Source organism: Pteropus alecto, unplaced genomic scaffold, assembly GCF_000325575.1.
Source record: "Pteropus alecto unplaced genomic scaffold, ASM32557v1 scaffold42, whole genome shotgun sequence".
In the NCBI taxonomy this organism is placed as follows: Eukaryota; Metazoa; Chordata; class Mammalia; order Chiroptera; family Pteropodidae; genus Pteropus; species Pteropus alecto.
Window position 1 is genome coordinate 12,922,946 of NW_006434825.1, and position 17,072 is coordinate 12,940,017.

At 39.3% G+C, this 17,072-nt stretch overlaps 1 long non-coding RNA gene across 2 annotated transcripts; it reads left to right on the plus strand.

Moving 5' to 3' along the window:
- The first annotated feature begins 8 nt into the window (after positions 1-8).
- On the plus strand, positions 9-14,219 carry LOC112478154. Of its 2 annotated transcripts, XR_003045719.1 has the most exons (5): positions 9-477; positions 4,024-4,455; positions 8,019-8,478; positions 10,795-10,868; positions 13,948-14,219. It is a non-coding gene; the product is annotated as an uncharacterized LOC112478154 (long non-coding RNA). The 2 variants fall into 2 exon arrangements; XR_003045720.1 differs by lacking the exon at positions 4,024-4,455 and having other exon boundaries at positions 13,948-14,199.
- Positions 14,220-17,072: the final 2,853 nt, after the last annotated feature.

A 17,072-nucleotide genomic window follows, 5' to 3' on the forward strand; every position in this document is an offset into this window, starting at 1 on the left:
GGCACGCTGGGAGTTCTGTTTTTACTGAAACCATCTGGTAAAGAGAAGCCAGTACAAGGTAATAATATTTTGTTATCTGCAATGCCAGTCTTCAAATGATTGTTTTTCTTGGAAATTGCTAACCTGTTGGGGAAAATTAAACACTAAGATTGGAGTTCTAGTGACCGTTAATAAAACAAGGGAAATAAATTATTTTTCTCATTAATTTTAATACCTACTGATAGCCTTCTAACATTACTAATGAGACATCGTTCATCAGGGCTTGGCTGTTAGGTTATCACATGAATTGAGGGTTACTAACAGGAAAGGATAATCCCATTCTTATTAGTAGCATTTGAATTTGTTTAGTCTTCAATCCTAATAATTCATATCACTGTTCTTCCTGAGGCTGAGTATCTGGCAGGTGCTTGACAAATCCTGGTTGATTTCCTGAAAAGCTGAGGTAGAAGAGTGCAACTCCAATTATGCAAATTTAAGGTAAGAAATACCACAGTCTACCAAATTGTTGGTAATTGTAGGTAACATTGGTAACCTAACTTTAAGTAGCCACATATCTATACCATGTATGTCCAGGCCCACCCAGCTTAATCACATATATATTAACATTTAAAAAGCTTAATTCTTTCATGAACGATTCAGGAGAGACTAGATTTGCTTTGAGATGAAACATGAGGATGCAGGTGTAATACCATCATTTATGTGCCATGCAGTGTCTTTGATAGTCCACAAACATTTCTGATCCTTCCCTTGTAGGATTCTTACATGGTAGATGAGGGGTATCCAAATTTTACAAATGGTTCATAGAGCCACTTGACTTGCCTGAGACCACACAGCTAACAGGAGAGCTAGTATTTAAACCCAAATCTAGCCCTAAAATTCAATTTCCACTGTTGGTTTTATGTAAAAACGAAGCTCTAGCTGTGCCAAAATAAATAATACGCCCAATGGATTCTGCTAATGATTCCCATATAGAGATGTTTCTGTATATGATTAACAAAATGGAACCAATCAATAATGTAATCATTTTCCTAATTAGTAGATAAGTGAAAAATAGCCAGTCTTAGAAGTCTTATTGTTGAAGATAATCACATTGCTTCAGTAGAAATAACTTGTTTAAATGACCCTAGCATCCCTTGCAAAACAGTTTCTTGAAGCCAGTTAATGAGAATTTAAATTTGAACTGTTATTAGAAACAACTTTTGGTAAAAGGTAACTCATACAGGATAGAGAGTTGAGGACTATCGAAATCTTTAAGCGGCACTGAAGGCCTTGCATAATTCACCCAATCTGGGATCCTGGATAAGATTTAACCTGGACCTATACATGTAAATGTATCATTTTTAATGAGAATGAATTGTTCATTGGTTGGCTTGCCCTTAGCCTCTTCTGAACCAATCTCTATGAATCCTGGAAATCTGAGAAATGGAAATCTACTTCGAGCATGTAGCACAAGATTTGGAAACTTGTTTTCAGCTTTCAGAATTGTTATATAGTATCATGAAAAGATGATTCAAGTTCATTGGAGAAAGCACAGCATAATGCAAATACAAATGCTGTTTGTTACAAGTGTGACAAATGGCATTTTTGATTCATCAGTGCCAGTCTCAAAGCAGTTTCCTATTGTTTCCTTCTGATCCTAATCTTTGTGACTGAAACAGTAATGTTAACTTTAGAAGCACATGGACCTGGAAAATGAAAAATGAAAAAGCCCATGTGTTTGAATTTTATTTTTCTTTATAGAAGCTTACTTTGGGGATCTTTTTTGTACTTTCCTCATCTAAGTTTTAGAAATGGGTGGCATTACTTTACAGAACAATGGGATGATATCCACAATAAAAACAAACCTCACAAATCTGTCTACTTTGATTTAATTGCCCACAAAATCTAATCAGGAACAGATAGAGATAGAAGTTGAGAGAAGCCAAACCATGAACAGCAAAGGAAATTGAGTCTTTCCAAGACTCTGACCCCTTTTCCTGTTCTGAATCTTTTTAATTTTTTTTTTCTTTTGGATTTTTCTTTAGCTCACATCCTAAGCCCTGCCTTGCCCCCAATGAAATACTTTGCCTTATGTTTTACTCAATAAATGACAAGGCAGTACCTCAGCTCAGCTTCTCTTCATTTTTAAGTGTTGTGGCACAAAAACAGACCCACTAGTCCATCCTAGAAAATATTTGGAAGAAATAAAGCTGATTTGTTTATAATTTGGACCATTTATGTAAACTAGTACAGTTCTGTTTGGACATCTCTATTGACCCTCATTTAAGGTGAAATTCTACCTCTGGACCTTTCATGTATAAGTCAATAAATTTGCTTTCTGTGTTAAGCTAGTTCAAATTGGGTGTCTGAAACGCACACATCCTGACAACTGTGGCCTCTGCAATTTATCTGACCTTAAAATGCCTGCCTTGGTAATTTCTTTGTAAGGGTTCTGCCTAAGTATACCTAAGCAGATACTCATTTTTTATTCTATGCCAAGTCTAGATATCTTTGGAAAGAAGAAATATTCCTCACTTTAAAGAAGATATGCACATACTCAGATTATTTATTGTTATAGAGTAAGATACAGAAAACTATTTAATGTTTAAACCCAAGGCAGATACTATAATCATATATTTTGTGTGTGTATATATTTGATTTTAGTGTCTTCATTAATGGGTTATACACTATCTGAAGGCTGAGTCTTCTGCATCCTTCTGGGAATCTTGCATTATGCTGGGCCATAGGAAGGGCTAAGTTGGTTCAGGATGGTTTGCCATGCTATGTCTGGACAAACAACCTTAGCCAAATTTTTTGAAGAACTATGTAGGACTCCCAAGTAGAATTTTGAGATGAATTCCAATGTTGCCCACATCACTAACAATCAAAAACTCCATTCACTCCTGTTTTCTCCGTAAATAGATTCAGTTGCCAGTGTTTATTGGTTTCATAGAAATGCTTTAAATAAACTTTATTCTTTAGAACAGTTTTAAAACAGTTTAAATCTACAATAAGAAAATTGTAAAGATAGTACAGAGTTCCCATACGTACAGCACCCAGTTTCCTCTAAAGTCCAAAAAATTAAAATCCATACTTTATGTTTCCTCAGTTTTTACCTGTATTTTCTGTTCCAGGATCCTACATTACATTTAGTCATCATGTTTTCTTAGGCTCCTCTTGACTGTGACAGTTTCTTAGACTTTCGTTTTTGATGACCTTGATAGCTTTGAGGAGTATTATTTAGGTACATTGTAGGATGCCCTCTATCGGAATTTTATATTTTTCTTAGAGTGAGATTATAGGTTTGGGTGGGAGGACACTACAGAGGTAAATTGCTATTTTTATCACATTATATCAAGGGTATATACTATCAATAAGATTTATGACTGTTGATGTTGACCTCGATCACAAGACTGAGGTAGTATTTATTAGATTACTATAAAGTTATTCTCCCGAAAGAACTTTCTATACTCCTCCATATCGGAAGGAAGTCACTATGGGCAGCCCACACTTAAGGAGTAAGGACTTAAGCTCCACATCCTTGAAGGTAGAGTATCTACTTAAGTTCTTTGGAATTCTTCATGGGATATTGGTTCCTAGAATTTTATAGTTAATTAACATTTTGATTGTCTTTTGACCACCCTAAAAATAACAGAGGTCTCTACTTTTTAATTTATTGGGGTAACATTAGTTAATAAAATGATATAGGTTTCAGGTGTACAATTCTATAATACAGCGGTCTCCAATGTTTTTGGCACCAGGGACCAGTGCCCCTGTGACAATCTAATGCCCGATGATCTGAAGTGGAGCTGAGGTGGTGATGCTAGTGCCAGAGAGTGGCCGCAAACACAGATGAAACTTCACTCACTCCTCACCCGCCATTTACCTGCTGTGCGGCCAGGTTCCTAACAGGCTGCAGACCAGTAGCGGGGGTTGGGGACCCCTGCTAGAATATATCATCTGTATATTGCATTGTGTGTTCACAGGGGTTTCTGACTGAACGTAGTCTGAAAGAACTTGTTTATCTCTGCTTCCTTTTAAAAGCCATACAAATGATGAGAGTAAGGAATAAACAAAGATATATATCCAAAAAGACAAAGTGAATGAGAGAGTACACTTCAGTCGGTAAAAGATCTCACGAAAGTTTTGGAAGATGGAAGGCCAATAAAGTTAGAAGAGTATAGAAAACAAATTTAAATGCTTATAGGAGGAAAAGCCAACGAGAATGAAGACCCGTCACAGATCCCTGAAAAACTCACAAATGGGAAGCACCTCTGAGAGTAGAGGCTGTATAGCAGACTTGGAAATAGTAACAAACTCACCTCCCTGACCTCACCCCATCTCCATCGTTAACCCCAGCCTGCACAGCCAAGCAACTGCCTCTCTTCTCCGACAGAAACTGGAAGTTTAATCCTGGGGAAAGCTGAACCTGAGAGGACCTTGATGTGAGATAACAAGGCAAAGCTGAAGGCCGTGGTAAGTACGGATCTGAGAGTGAGGATTAAGCGGAAGTTCGTGCTCATTACTGACACCACTCCATCAACCCCCTTGGCTCCTAGAATACCAAAAGCCAAGTTTATAACCCCAAGCAATATAGGAAAAACCCCCTCTGAAGAAACTCACCAGTCCAGGAGACAAGATATACAGGTACAGCTTCCACATGGTTACCTGCAATGAAATCTTTCAACAAACTCTGCTGATGCAAAGCATTCAAAAAAGCTTTTAGTAGACTAGGACTGTGCAACCATTTTTGGAAAGCCTTCACATGAAAGAGACCAAAACAAATAGGAAAAAAGAGGAAGAGATAATGTAGATAAGAAAAAAAATCCTGATAACTTCTGAGAGATGATTGTATCCATGAAAAATATAGAATACTATTTAAAAAGGAACAGAGAATAAGAATTGTAGAAATACCAACAAATGCTAAAATTAGTGGACAAAAGCTTAAGAAGAAACAAGATAGCCTCAAAATATTTCCTTAAAGCATTTACTACTTACAAAGAAAAAAAAGCAGTAATTTTACAGCAAAAGCTGGCAGACATTTCCTTAGGCAAGTCGTCAAGTTTAACATTACTGGTAATACAATAACGTATTAATATCATGTACCCTTGATGCATTGAGAAGGGCACATCACTTTATTGTATTACCCAAAATTCATAGCTCCAATCTAATCATGAGAAAATATCAGACCCAAATTGATGGATATTCCACAAAACCAGTATTCAAAAGCATCAAGGTCGTGAAAGACAAGGAAAGACTGAAGAATTAACAAACTGAAGGAGACTAAGGAGACATGACAACCAAATGCAATGTGGGGCCTGGATTGGTTCCTAGAACAAAAATGACCATTAGTGGAAATGCCGGTGACATTCAAATAAAGTCTGTAGTTAATAGCATTGTTGTAATGTTAATTTCTTAGTTTTGATAATTGTTCTTAGGTTATGTAAGATGTTGACATTAGGGAAAGCTGGGTGAGGAATATATGGGAACATTGTACTATCTTTGCAAGTCTTTGTAAGCCTAAAATTATTTCCAAAGGTTTTTAAAATGAGAGCAGGAATAAAGCAAAAGAAGGGTTGAAAAATTAAAACGAGGAAGTCTCCCACAAGGTGGAGAAAAAAAGGAAAAGATGGAAAATGACAGATTCGTACTAGTAGAGACCCTATCTCAATAGGAGACCTAGAAGTGAAAAATTATCACAGAAATAATACAAGAAAACATCCCAGAACTAACGATTGATTTTGGAGGTTGAAAGAACCACTGAGTGCTCGGCACAATCATGAAAAATGACTCACACTAAAGTATGTCATTGTGGAATTTCAGAACAAAAGGGATAAAAAGAAAATCTAAAACCATCAACTATGGCCGCACTTTGAATCACCTTGAAATCACCTTTGGAACATTTAAAAATACCAATATCTGGCCCTGCCACAGGTCAAATGAAACAGAATCTCTGTTTTGGGGGAATCTGAGTCATGGTGAAGTTTAGAAACCACTGTCCTGAAAGCTTCCAAAGAGGAAAAATAGTTCACTCAAAAGAATCAGGAACCAGATATCAAAACTTCTCAACAGCAGAACTGTAAACAAGAACTGATGGCCCAATGCCTCCTGAAGGAAAATGTCTTAGGATTTAGGATACTTAAGACATCTCTTTTTCATGAGAATTGAGAATTGTCACCCTTAAGCCTGTTCAGGGGTTTGGGCCTTTTCTAAATGAGGATTTTAAAAAGTGGACACACCCAGTCATTTCCTGTATTTGCTATTATGTCTATTCCTTCCAAGCTATTCTTTCTTAAGCACATTCTTTATTCAAACACTGCCTGGTTTTCAGTACCCTCTGTGATTTGACCCAATACCACCTATGGGATTTTATAGGTTGGAGGAGTTACAGTTAAGTGGAAAATGTGCCCTCTGCTGGTATGGTAGAAAAGAGCATTCCTCTTAAAATCTCTACAACCTTCATCTGACCTTTATAAAGCAAATTAACAGAAACGTCTTGATAACATTTAAGGTCCTCATTAGAATTGACTGGATTGGGCCTTGCCATTGTGAAATATCCAGCTTCTTTCAAAAAAGCCTAACCTATACCAGAAAGCAAACTGGGGTAGTATTGGATTATATATAAAAGGTATATTCCCAGTTGACATAAGAATGCATAGTAAAATATATATGCCTCACATGTTAATCTTGAGGAAGAACTGGAATTCTAACGACAAACATTCTAATATCCAGGGGATATTGGGTGACTGTTGGATATCCAAAATGCAACTAAAATGATTGATGATCACAGGATATTATATTTTTACTTGAGTAAAAAAAATATTTCTGAAATATAGGTTGAAATCAAGTATGTTATTGATACACTTTCTCATTAGAATCATACATATTAGATGTAATATTTGTGCTAATAGTTGCCTTATAAATGTAGTAGCAATCAAAGTTAGAAACAGGAGAAAAAATTTCCTCAAGAATGTTAGTTTTGTGATAAATATTTTTCTGAAGGATATGCTGGATTTTTACTCTTCAGTTGGAATTGTCTTTGTATTCATCCTTTCTCACTGGTACTGAGAATAGTATCAGTTATATATTTATCCAGTATAGATAATTATTTAAAGACCTTTTTTTTTTTAACAAATAGAAATTTAGTGGTACACATACATATGTATGTAAAATTTATATACATATAAGTGTAATACCTTATCTTTAAAACTTATCTACTGTTTGTCCTATCATCCACAGACCTATACATTTTACCATTTAACACAAAAAATCACTATTATAATAGCTTTTCACTGATGAGTGTACCTCACCTACCCATATATTCTTTGTTGATGGATTCCTCCAATACGTATTCACCAATGTTCTAATAATATGTGACTAGCACATTGATAAAAGGGATGTGAACATGTTACATGTTACATTCCCAACTACCTTGAGCAAATGAATATTAATACTTATATGTATGTCTATGGCTCTCATTTATAATATTTCTTTAAAAATTGGGATTTTAATATGGAGAATATTCGAACATCCGTGGGGACTGAATGGCTTCTGGGGATTATCAAAGTAACTGAAGGAACTGGAGTCCTTTCAGGAACTGTGACACACGTACCTGGTAGCATTTAAATGGCATGCCCTGTGTGCCTGGCCTGCCATCATGTGATTTGTAAAGAGGTAAAATTTGTCCTAAGTGTATACTGAAACGTTATGTCCTGTGCTTAACATAACTGGTAGCAGACACTATCCCAATAACTTAAAAAAATATGTTTATGACTCAGTGCCCAAATAGGCAATTTGGAGAGGAAGGATCATTGACGTTGAGCAGAGAGAGAGGCAAGAGCTGCTATGTTTATTTTGCCACGGTCAATTTATTCTTTCCTCACAGGGAGTTACTTACCTCTAACCTTGAATCTCCCAACGATATGTTCAGCCACAAATCTCCACTGTTTATAACCCTTGTTACCATTTAGCAATATCGAACATGTTTATAAATGAGTTGAGCCAGACGTTTTACATTTTTATTACGTGGTTTTCCGTAGGGAGCATTGGAGGGGACTCCTCAACATCCATCCTATCCCTAAATGACAAGTCTAAGACAATTGGGGCAATCCTGTCCCCCTGGTCTAAGCGGTTGCACAAGTGACCCAGTTCTCACCAGTAGAATGAGACGTCTGGAAGAAGTTTCCTCTCCAGAGAAAGTCACAGAATTGTGGCCATCCTGCTACCAGCCTGAGAATAAAGAAAACACCAAGACGGCTGCTGATTGAATCAACCTTAAAGCATGCTCTACAACAGGACTTCCATTTATATGGAGATGATAAATTTTCTTATTGTTTAAGCCATCTGGATTGGGGTTTCTATTACTTGCAGCTGGAAGGATCCTCACTGATAAAACTCTTAAGAGAAATGACTCATGGGAAAACAATTCTCCCAGCTTCTGGTTAACTTTGGCCTCCAGAGATAATTATCTGTGCCATCAGATACATAAAAAATATGGAGGTAATAAGATTAAAATTATAATGGTCAGATTTGGAGTGAGGGTGGAGATCGTGACTGGGAGGGGGCCTGAGAGGGGCTTCTGGATTGCGGGTAATTTCTTGATCTGGGTGGTGGTTATATGGGTGTGTTTACTTGGGATAAGTTTATTGAGCTGTATACTTATTTGTGTACTTTTCTGCATGTAAGTTATACTTCAGTAAAAAGAGTTTACTTAAAAATATTACATTCTGACCAGACCTTTAAACAAGTTGTTTATATCTTGACTGGAAAAGTACAAATGGCATATTGTGGTCATTTTATTAGGCAGCTAGATTAAGCTGTAAGGATATGCTTGCTTTTATAAAATTCTAGAAGCTCATTGTAATACTGTCACTAGTGTGTGGCCAACCCTCTAATCTCAACCCTCTAATCTCAGTCCCTCCCTTCTCGTTTAAATGGGAGGGACTCAAAGCCTTCCAAACGAGGGACTCCATTTTTAGAATTCAGTCGCAATGAATATTAAAAACCAGAACAAAAACTAACAGGTTGGAGATTGTCCATGTAGGGCTCTGTCAAGCAACATTCTCAGAGAGGCATTTTGAGTTTGGAAGAATGTGACCATGAACCTCAGGTAGCCTAGGTTATTGAGACCACTAGTTCATGGAGAAACAGATGTAACATGTTTAGTCAGTTATGTGTGGAAGAGTAATAGACGGCCTTTGGGGACCAAGTTATCTGGAGAAACACTTGGCTCCACTAGAGGAAAACCAGCTAAGGAATTTTACCATAAGGAAACGGTGGGGGAGTTGAATTGGACATGTGTTGCAGCAAGACCTTGGGAATATCAACCTTCGTGAGGGAGAGGATGTGGAGAAGAATCACATCATGAAACTAAATGAGTAATATGGTTGGTTAGTGGTCAGACCCATGGAATTAAAATTTCTTAGAGATATAGAGCCCTGTCTTGTTTGAGTAGCCACATTGATCTATAGTACTGGAAGCTCCTAAGAAGAATGTGGTGACATATTTATGTTGCACCAAACTCTTCAAGGTGATTTCACATTCATCACATTCATTATATCATTACGACCTTGTGAAGCTGGTAACAGATATGATCATGAGAGACAGTGACTAAGAACAGGCTGTAGGGTCAGACCTGGGTTTGAATACTGGCTGTCTTACAAGTGGAGTGGTTTATAATTTACTTAGCCTGCGTCAGGACATTTGACAACATATGGAGACATTTTTGATTGTTAAAACTGGAGAAGTGCCATTAGCACCTAGTGGGTAGAGGCCAGGGATGTTGCTAAACATTCTACAATGCACAGGACAACCCCCCACCCCCACCCCGCCCCACCATGAAGAATTGTTCAGCCCAAAATGTCAGTGGTGCTGCTGTTGAGAATCCCTGGGCCCTATCTTGATTCTCAGTCCCTTCATCTGTAAAATGGGGATACCAACATTACCTCATCGCATTAGTACAAAGAATAGTTTAAGTTAACAGTTGATATTGGGGTGTCTGCTCCCCTCTCCATTCTAGCAGTTGCTCTTTACATCTGTACATCTCCACAGAACTAGATTTCCACGGGCTGACTGCCATCCATCCATAGTCCCCATTTAGTTTCATGGTGTTTGTCCCTAGCAGGCATTTTGCATGGTATGACTCTGCCCCTTTGCCAGTTGATTGGATCAGGGGTGGATACTGGCTCCTAACTAAAACAGTAGGAATTCTTTCCCCAGGGAACTTTGTAGTTTGTGCTGAGAGATTCCAGGTTCAGTCTGGCTGGTGTTCTGAATGGAGAAGATATAACCCTGAGAGTTGTGGGTGGCCATTTTCTCACATGTGGATGGGGTTGCAAAAATGACCAGTTTATAACAAAAGGAAAGAATATAACAGTTATGGAGAGAAGAGCAACAAGGAGAGAGAGTTCCCAGAATCTGCTCCCCAGCTGCACCCCGCATCCTTGTAATACTTTTTGCTTAAGCTACCTTTGATAAGATGTTTCTTGTGCCCCAAGGACACACAATGAGTACTGATATATAAGAGCACTTAGCTTAGTGCCCAAGAACGGTGAGCTCTGAATAAGTGGCAATTATCATCATCCTCATTTTGGAGATAAAAATGTTGAGGCAGAGAGATTAAGTAATTTGTGTCACACAGCTCTTAAGTGGTAAACCTGATCTGGCATCCAGGGCTCCTGACACCTAGATGTGAGTTTTGTTCTGTTTATTCTTTGAATTGTGAAATAAAACTTTTGGAATAGTGCATGAGTAGGTTAAGTACCTATGTACAGTTAAAAATAATTCAAAGTAAATCTTCATGTATCCATCACCCAGGACAAGAACTAGGAAACTGGCTTGCAGAGGACCTTCCTGTGCCCCTTCCTGACGTCTCTCTCTCCCTGCCAGAGGTAACCAGTATCCTGTTTTTTGTTGAAATAATTTTTAATAGTTTTTCCACTTACATATGCATCCCTAAATCACATGATTTAGTTTCACTTGTTTTGGAACTTCATATAAACAAAATTGTACTATGCATACTCCCTTGTAGCTTGTTCCTTTTAATATCGTATTTGTGAGGTTCATCCATGCTGTTATATATAACTAATTTATTTTCTTTGATATATAGTCCACAATGTATTTATCCAAGCTGTTGTTAATGGGCGGTAGGTTATTTTGGATTTTTGGCCAACAGTATTACTCCTTGTTTGTCCTGGAGCATGTGAGCAAAAACATAAACATCTCCTGGGTGTATACTTGGGAGAGGACCAGCGGTACTCGAGATCTCCTTTGCCTCATATCCTTGTGAGTTTGGGTTCTTGTCCACGTCGATGCCTGGGGCTACAGGATAAAGTACTATGTAGTGCTGTGGGACACACGGTGACTTAAAACAGTATCTTCCTCAAAAAGTAAAGCATAAAGTTACCATGTGACCCAGCAATTCCATTCCTGGTTATCCACCCAAGAGACGTGAAAACATGTTCACACAAAAACTTGCACATGAATATTCATAGCAGCATTATTCATAATAGCCAAAAAGTGGGAATAGCCCAAATGTCCATCAACTGATGAATGGATAAACAAAATGTGGTATATCCAAATAATGGGATATTATTCAGCATAAAAAATAAAATGAAGCCCTGATACATACTACATTATACTAAGTGAAAGAAGCCAGACACAGAAAGCCACATCTCGTAACATTCCACTTAGATGAAATGTCCATAGTAGGCAAATTCATAGAGACAGAAAGTAGATTACTGGTTGTTGGGATCTGGGGGAACATGGGGAGTGACCCTAATGAGTACAAGTTTCCTTTTTCAAAAAATCCAATTTACCGAGGTAACTGGTTAATACATAAGTTTCAGATGCATAACTTTATAATACTTCATCTTTATATTCCATTGTGTGCTCACCACCTCATGTCTACTTCTGTCACCATATATTTAACCTCCTTTACCCTCTTTATCCTCTCCTACCCCTGTTTCCCTCTGGTAACTGCTACAGTGTTGTCTGTGTATATGAATTTGTTTGTTTTGTTTGTTGGTTTGTTTCTGTTTTATATCCAACACATGAGTGAAATCATATGGTTCTCAATTTTTTCTGTCCGACTTATTTCACTTAGCATGGTTATCTCAAGATCCATTCATGTTGTCACAAATGGCAGTATTTCATCTTTTCTTATGGCTGAGTAATATTCCATTTTACATATGTACCACATCTTCATCCATTCATCCATCAAAGGACACTTAGGTTGTTTCCCTGTCTTGGGTATTGTGAATAATGCTGCAGTAAACATAGGGGTACATATATTTTTACGAATAAGTGTTTTTAAATTTGGGGGGGAGATACCCAGAAGAGGGATGGAGGGTCATATAGCTCTATTCTTAACTTTTTGAGGAACTTCCATACTGTTTTCCACAGTGGCTGTACCAGTTTACATTCCCACCAGCAGTGTACGAGGGTTCCTTTTTCTCTACATCCTCTCTAACACTTGTTATTTCTTGTCTTATTGAAAATAGCCATTCTAACAGGTACAAGGTGATATCTCATTGTGGTTTTGACCTTTGTTTCTCTTATAACTGGTGAAGTTGGCTATCTGTATTATCTTGGAGAAAATGTCTGTTCAGGTCCTCTGCCCATTTAAAAATTGGATTGTTTGTTTTTTTTTGTTTTTGAGTTATATGAATTCTCTGTATTTCAGATATTAGCCCCTTATCAGAGATATCATTTGTGAATATCTCCTCTCATTTGGTTGGTTGCCTTTTTTAAAAATTGTTGTATTCTTTAATACAAACATATCTAATAACTCAAAGTATAAAGTACATCTCATTCAAAGGCATTTTTGTTTTGTTGACTTTTCTGTACGGAAACTTTTTAGTTTGATGTAGTTCCATTCATTCGTTTTGCTTTTACTTCCCTTGCCTTTAGGATCAAGTTTATGAAAACCTCTCTGAGGCCAAAGTCCATAAGTTCAGTATCTATGTTTTCTTCTATGTATTTTATTATTTCAGGTCTTATATTCAAGTCTTTAATCCATTTTGAGTTAATTTTTGTGTATGGTATTAGCAGTCTAGGTTCATTCTTTTGCATGTGGCTTTCCAATTTTCCCATCATCATTTATTGAAGAAAATTTCCTTTCTCCATTGTATGTTTTTGACTCCTTTGTTGAAAATTATTTACCCACATATGTGGTAGTTTATTTCTGACTTCTCAATTCTGTTCCATTGGTCTATGTGTGTTTTTCTACCAATACCATGCTGTTCTGATTATTGTTGTTTTGTAGTATACTTTGAAGCCATATATCCTTAATTCTGTTCCATTGGTCCATGTGCCTGTTTTTCTGCCAATACCATACTATTTTAATTATTATAGCTTCTTAGTATAGTTTTAAGTCAGGGAGTGTGAAACCTCTGGCTTTGTCCTTTTTTCTCCGGATTACTTTGGCTATTTGGGGTCTTTTGTGGTTCCATACAAAACTGAGGAATTTTTGTTCTATTTCTGTGAAAAATGCCATTGGGATATTGATGGGCATTGCATTAAATTTGTGTATTGCTTTAAGTAATGTGGCTATTTTAATAATATTAATTCTTTACAGGAGGATTTTTTTTATACAGTGACCTTAATCCATAATTACTTCATTTTTTAATTAAATTTATTGGGGTAGCATTGATTAATAACATTATATGTTTCAGGTACCTAGTTTTATAATATATCATCTGTATGTTGCATTATATGTTCACCACCCAAGGTCTAGTCTCCTTCGGCCACTATATATTTGATCCCTTTTACCCTTTTTATCCTCCCCCCACCCCTATCTACAGGGTTTCTTTTTGAGGTGATGAAAATGTCCTGGAATTTGATAGTGATGACGGTCTCACAGGCTTGCGAATATACTCAAAAACCACTGAATTATAATACCTTAGGAGGGTGAATTTTATGGTATGTGAATTACATCTTTTATTTTTTTTTTTTTTAATTCCTCCCCAGCACTAACACCCCTGACATATGGATGTTGCCTTCTCCCCTTAAGAAGTGGGGGCATCTCCTCCCACGTGCTCACGGCATGTACCCGGGTGCCCCCGGCCTGGCGCACCCGGGGTATGAACCGTGGCTCCACCGGAGCTCGAACCCAGGACCTTCTGCGTGTAAAGCAGACGTGCTAACCACTACTCTTGTGGAACCACCCATGAATTATATCTTAATAAAGATGTGAAGAAAAACACGGAATCCTTATCATTCATTCAAAACACACATATTAAGTACCTAAGACATGCCAGACATTCCTTAGCACATTGTTGGGGAAACAGTAGTCAGTGAGTCAGACATGGCCCCTGTATTGGTCAGAATCACTGTCAGGTAACAAGTAGCACATTCAAGAGGGGTCACAGAGGAGAGTTTAATGGAAGGACTCTTTGCACAGGTGTGTGCAGGGTTAAGAGAGCCCTGGGGAAGGGATGGGCGAGGCACTTCAGGGTTGGTGACAGATGGCAGCACTACCACCGCTGGGCCTAGGAGAGGAAGGCGTGGAGGCAGCTACTAGAAACCATCAAGAGCTGTAGGAGAAGGCTGCTGCCTACGGTGTGGTGGGAAGAGATCCCCCAGCCCCACTGTCCACTCTCCCATCTCCTACTTGGGGGTTGGGGAGCTCGGGCGACACAGACTGTATCTGTCAACTTCCTCAGACCTACAGGAGAGGAGAGAAGGCTGGGGAGTGACTCTGGAGATGCATATGGAGAGTGTCTATCCTTATGGACTTCACGTGGGAAGACACACGGAAAAACAAAATAATTTCAGAACGTGATAAACAGGCTGACCTGAAAGAGGGCATTTTCTGTGTGTGGGTCGCTGCGGGGGGCCGCTTCATTTCTGGTATGGGAAGGTCTTCCCAGGAGGAGGTGCTGTTTAGCTGGGTCCCGAAGGATGAGTCGCTAGGTGATGAAGGTGCCATTTATTGAGAAGGGGAAGCTTGGAGGAGAATCAGATCTGGGAGAGGAAATCAAGAATGCCCTTTGGAAGATAGTAAAGGTAGAATGTCTACAAACATCTAACCATAACAATTCAAGGCTGAGAGAGAATCCATGAGGCTCATGGAGAGGCGATGGCTGTGGGCTGACACCCAGGGCCTGCCTCTTGGAAGCCGGGACGTTTGTGGACTGCGCCCTCCCTGGAGGTTATACCAAGTGCTGGCACAGCGCACTGGCTCTGGGCTTGTCTGCTTGCTCACGCATCTCCTTCCAGCATTTATTGGGACTTCTGCCACGTCTCAGGTCCTCCTCTTACAAAGGCAAGAAGGGCCAGGGGAAGGGAGTGTCCTTTCTGAACACCAGATGTGACACAGCTTTATATAGGCAGGAGCTCCAATTTGATAGTGGGGCCACAAGGCCACAAGACCACAAGGAGAAATATGGGCTTGCAAATGATGAAGAGTCCAAAATCTACTTAGAATAGTCCCCAGGCCCATGACTAATACTGTGGTGCCCCGCGGCACTCAGAGAGAAAAGCAGGTCCAATAGCCTGGCTGGAGACAAATCAAGAAAGCAGGAGAGAGTGCTGAGTCTGCAGCCAGCCCATTCTTCCTCACCTGGTGGGTCTTGTGGCATCAGCCAGAGCCCACTTGTGGGTGCTTCTATCCTGCACGAACTGGCAAATCTCAGTATTTTCTATCATCGAGGTCTCTCCTCTCTGGCTCCCTGCCCAGCCAGTTGCCCACAGACTGGAAAACAAAGGCTTGCTGCCTTCCCTGGAGACCTGGGCTTAAGGGATGGGCCGTGGGCGAGCTGGGCGGATGCTCTGTTGATTTTTTTCCAAGCGCAGAGAATGTGACAGCCAATTCCTGTTGGAAATGGCTTTTGTTTTCTTTGGAGCACAAAGCACTTTTCCTTTCTCGTGATTGTTTCAGTTTGGGTCATATTTAGGATGGAGATGGTTCGCTAACCTAATTGCATGCCTTCCATATCTGTGGTTCTTAATCTTTTGGGGCACAGATCCTATTGCAACTCTGATAAAAAGATAAACCCTCTCCCTAACACACACGCAAACACCAAATTTAATATTTAATATCAATCCTAGCAGGTTAAGATTCCTTGGGTTAAAGAAGGTAAGTCCTTCCTACCTTTCTACCCACTTTCTCCCCTCTTCCCATTTTCTATTCCGTCTGAATTTTAAAATTCTCTTTCTTTAGCCCTTCTCTGGGGCCAGCATTTCTTGCTTGGCTCCTGCCTGAATTAATCCCATGTGTTCAGGCACTGAGAAGCCAGGGGCACTTGCTAGCTTCGGGCTGCCTCCGGCTTGAAGGCTCCAGTCCAGTGGCACTCCAGTTTTTCAGGCAGTAGAATATTCCAGCGGGATTTGTAAAAACTTTGTCTTATCTGTGTCCTGCTGTTATGGAGGGTTGGGCAGTGAGAGTCTCGGGAGATTCTAGAAGAGGTGGCACAGCTTCGGATGAGACTAGGGAGACAGGCGTTGTCTGGTTTTGTTAAATTCCAGAAGCAAGTCACTTTGCCAAAAATGCCAAAAATAAAAGGACTGTCTAGACACTTACATATTAGAAGCTCTAGAATGAAGAGAGACCATTCTGAAGATCATTGATTTATGTTTAAATGGTGAACAAAGAGGTTCATTTATTTAACAAACGTACTGCGTACCTGCCATGGCTGGGCAGTGTTCTGACCGCTGCAGATCCATGGTAAATAAGATACAAAGGACCAGAGAGTTTTAGGTGGTGACAAGTACAAGGATGAAAATAATATAGGGTGAAGTGGTCGGGACATGATCAGAGGAGATATCTCAGAAGATGACATCGGGCCTGAAACCCAAACATTGAAAAGGAAGCATCCATTTGGAGGAGGAGCGCTCCAGGTGGAAGAAACAGCTGCTGCAAAGGCCCTGAGGCTGGAACAAATTGGCACGTTGAGGAAAAGAAAAACACGTGTGGCTGGTGCAGAGTCACGGACGGGGGAAGTGGGAGCTGAGATGGGAGAGGCTGGCGGCAGATAGATCACGTTGGGCTTTGCAGGACAGACAACGGAGAGTGTAGAGCAGGGGTTTGATGGGATTGATTTGCATCGTTAGAACTGGCCTTCGTGGAAGGAAGTGTTTTCTGAGAGAGGAAG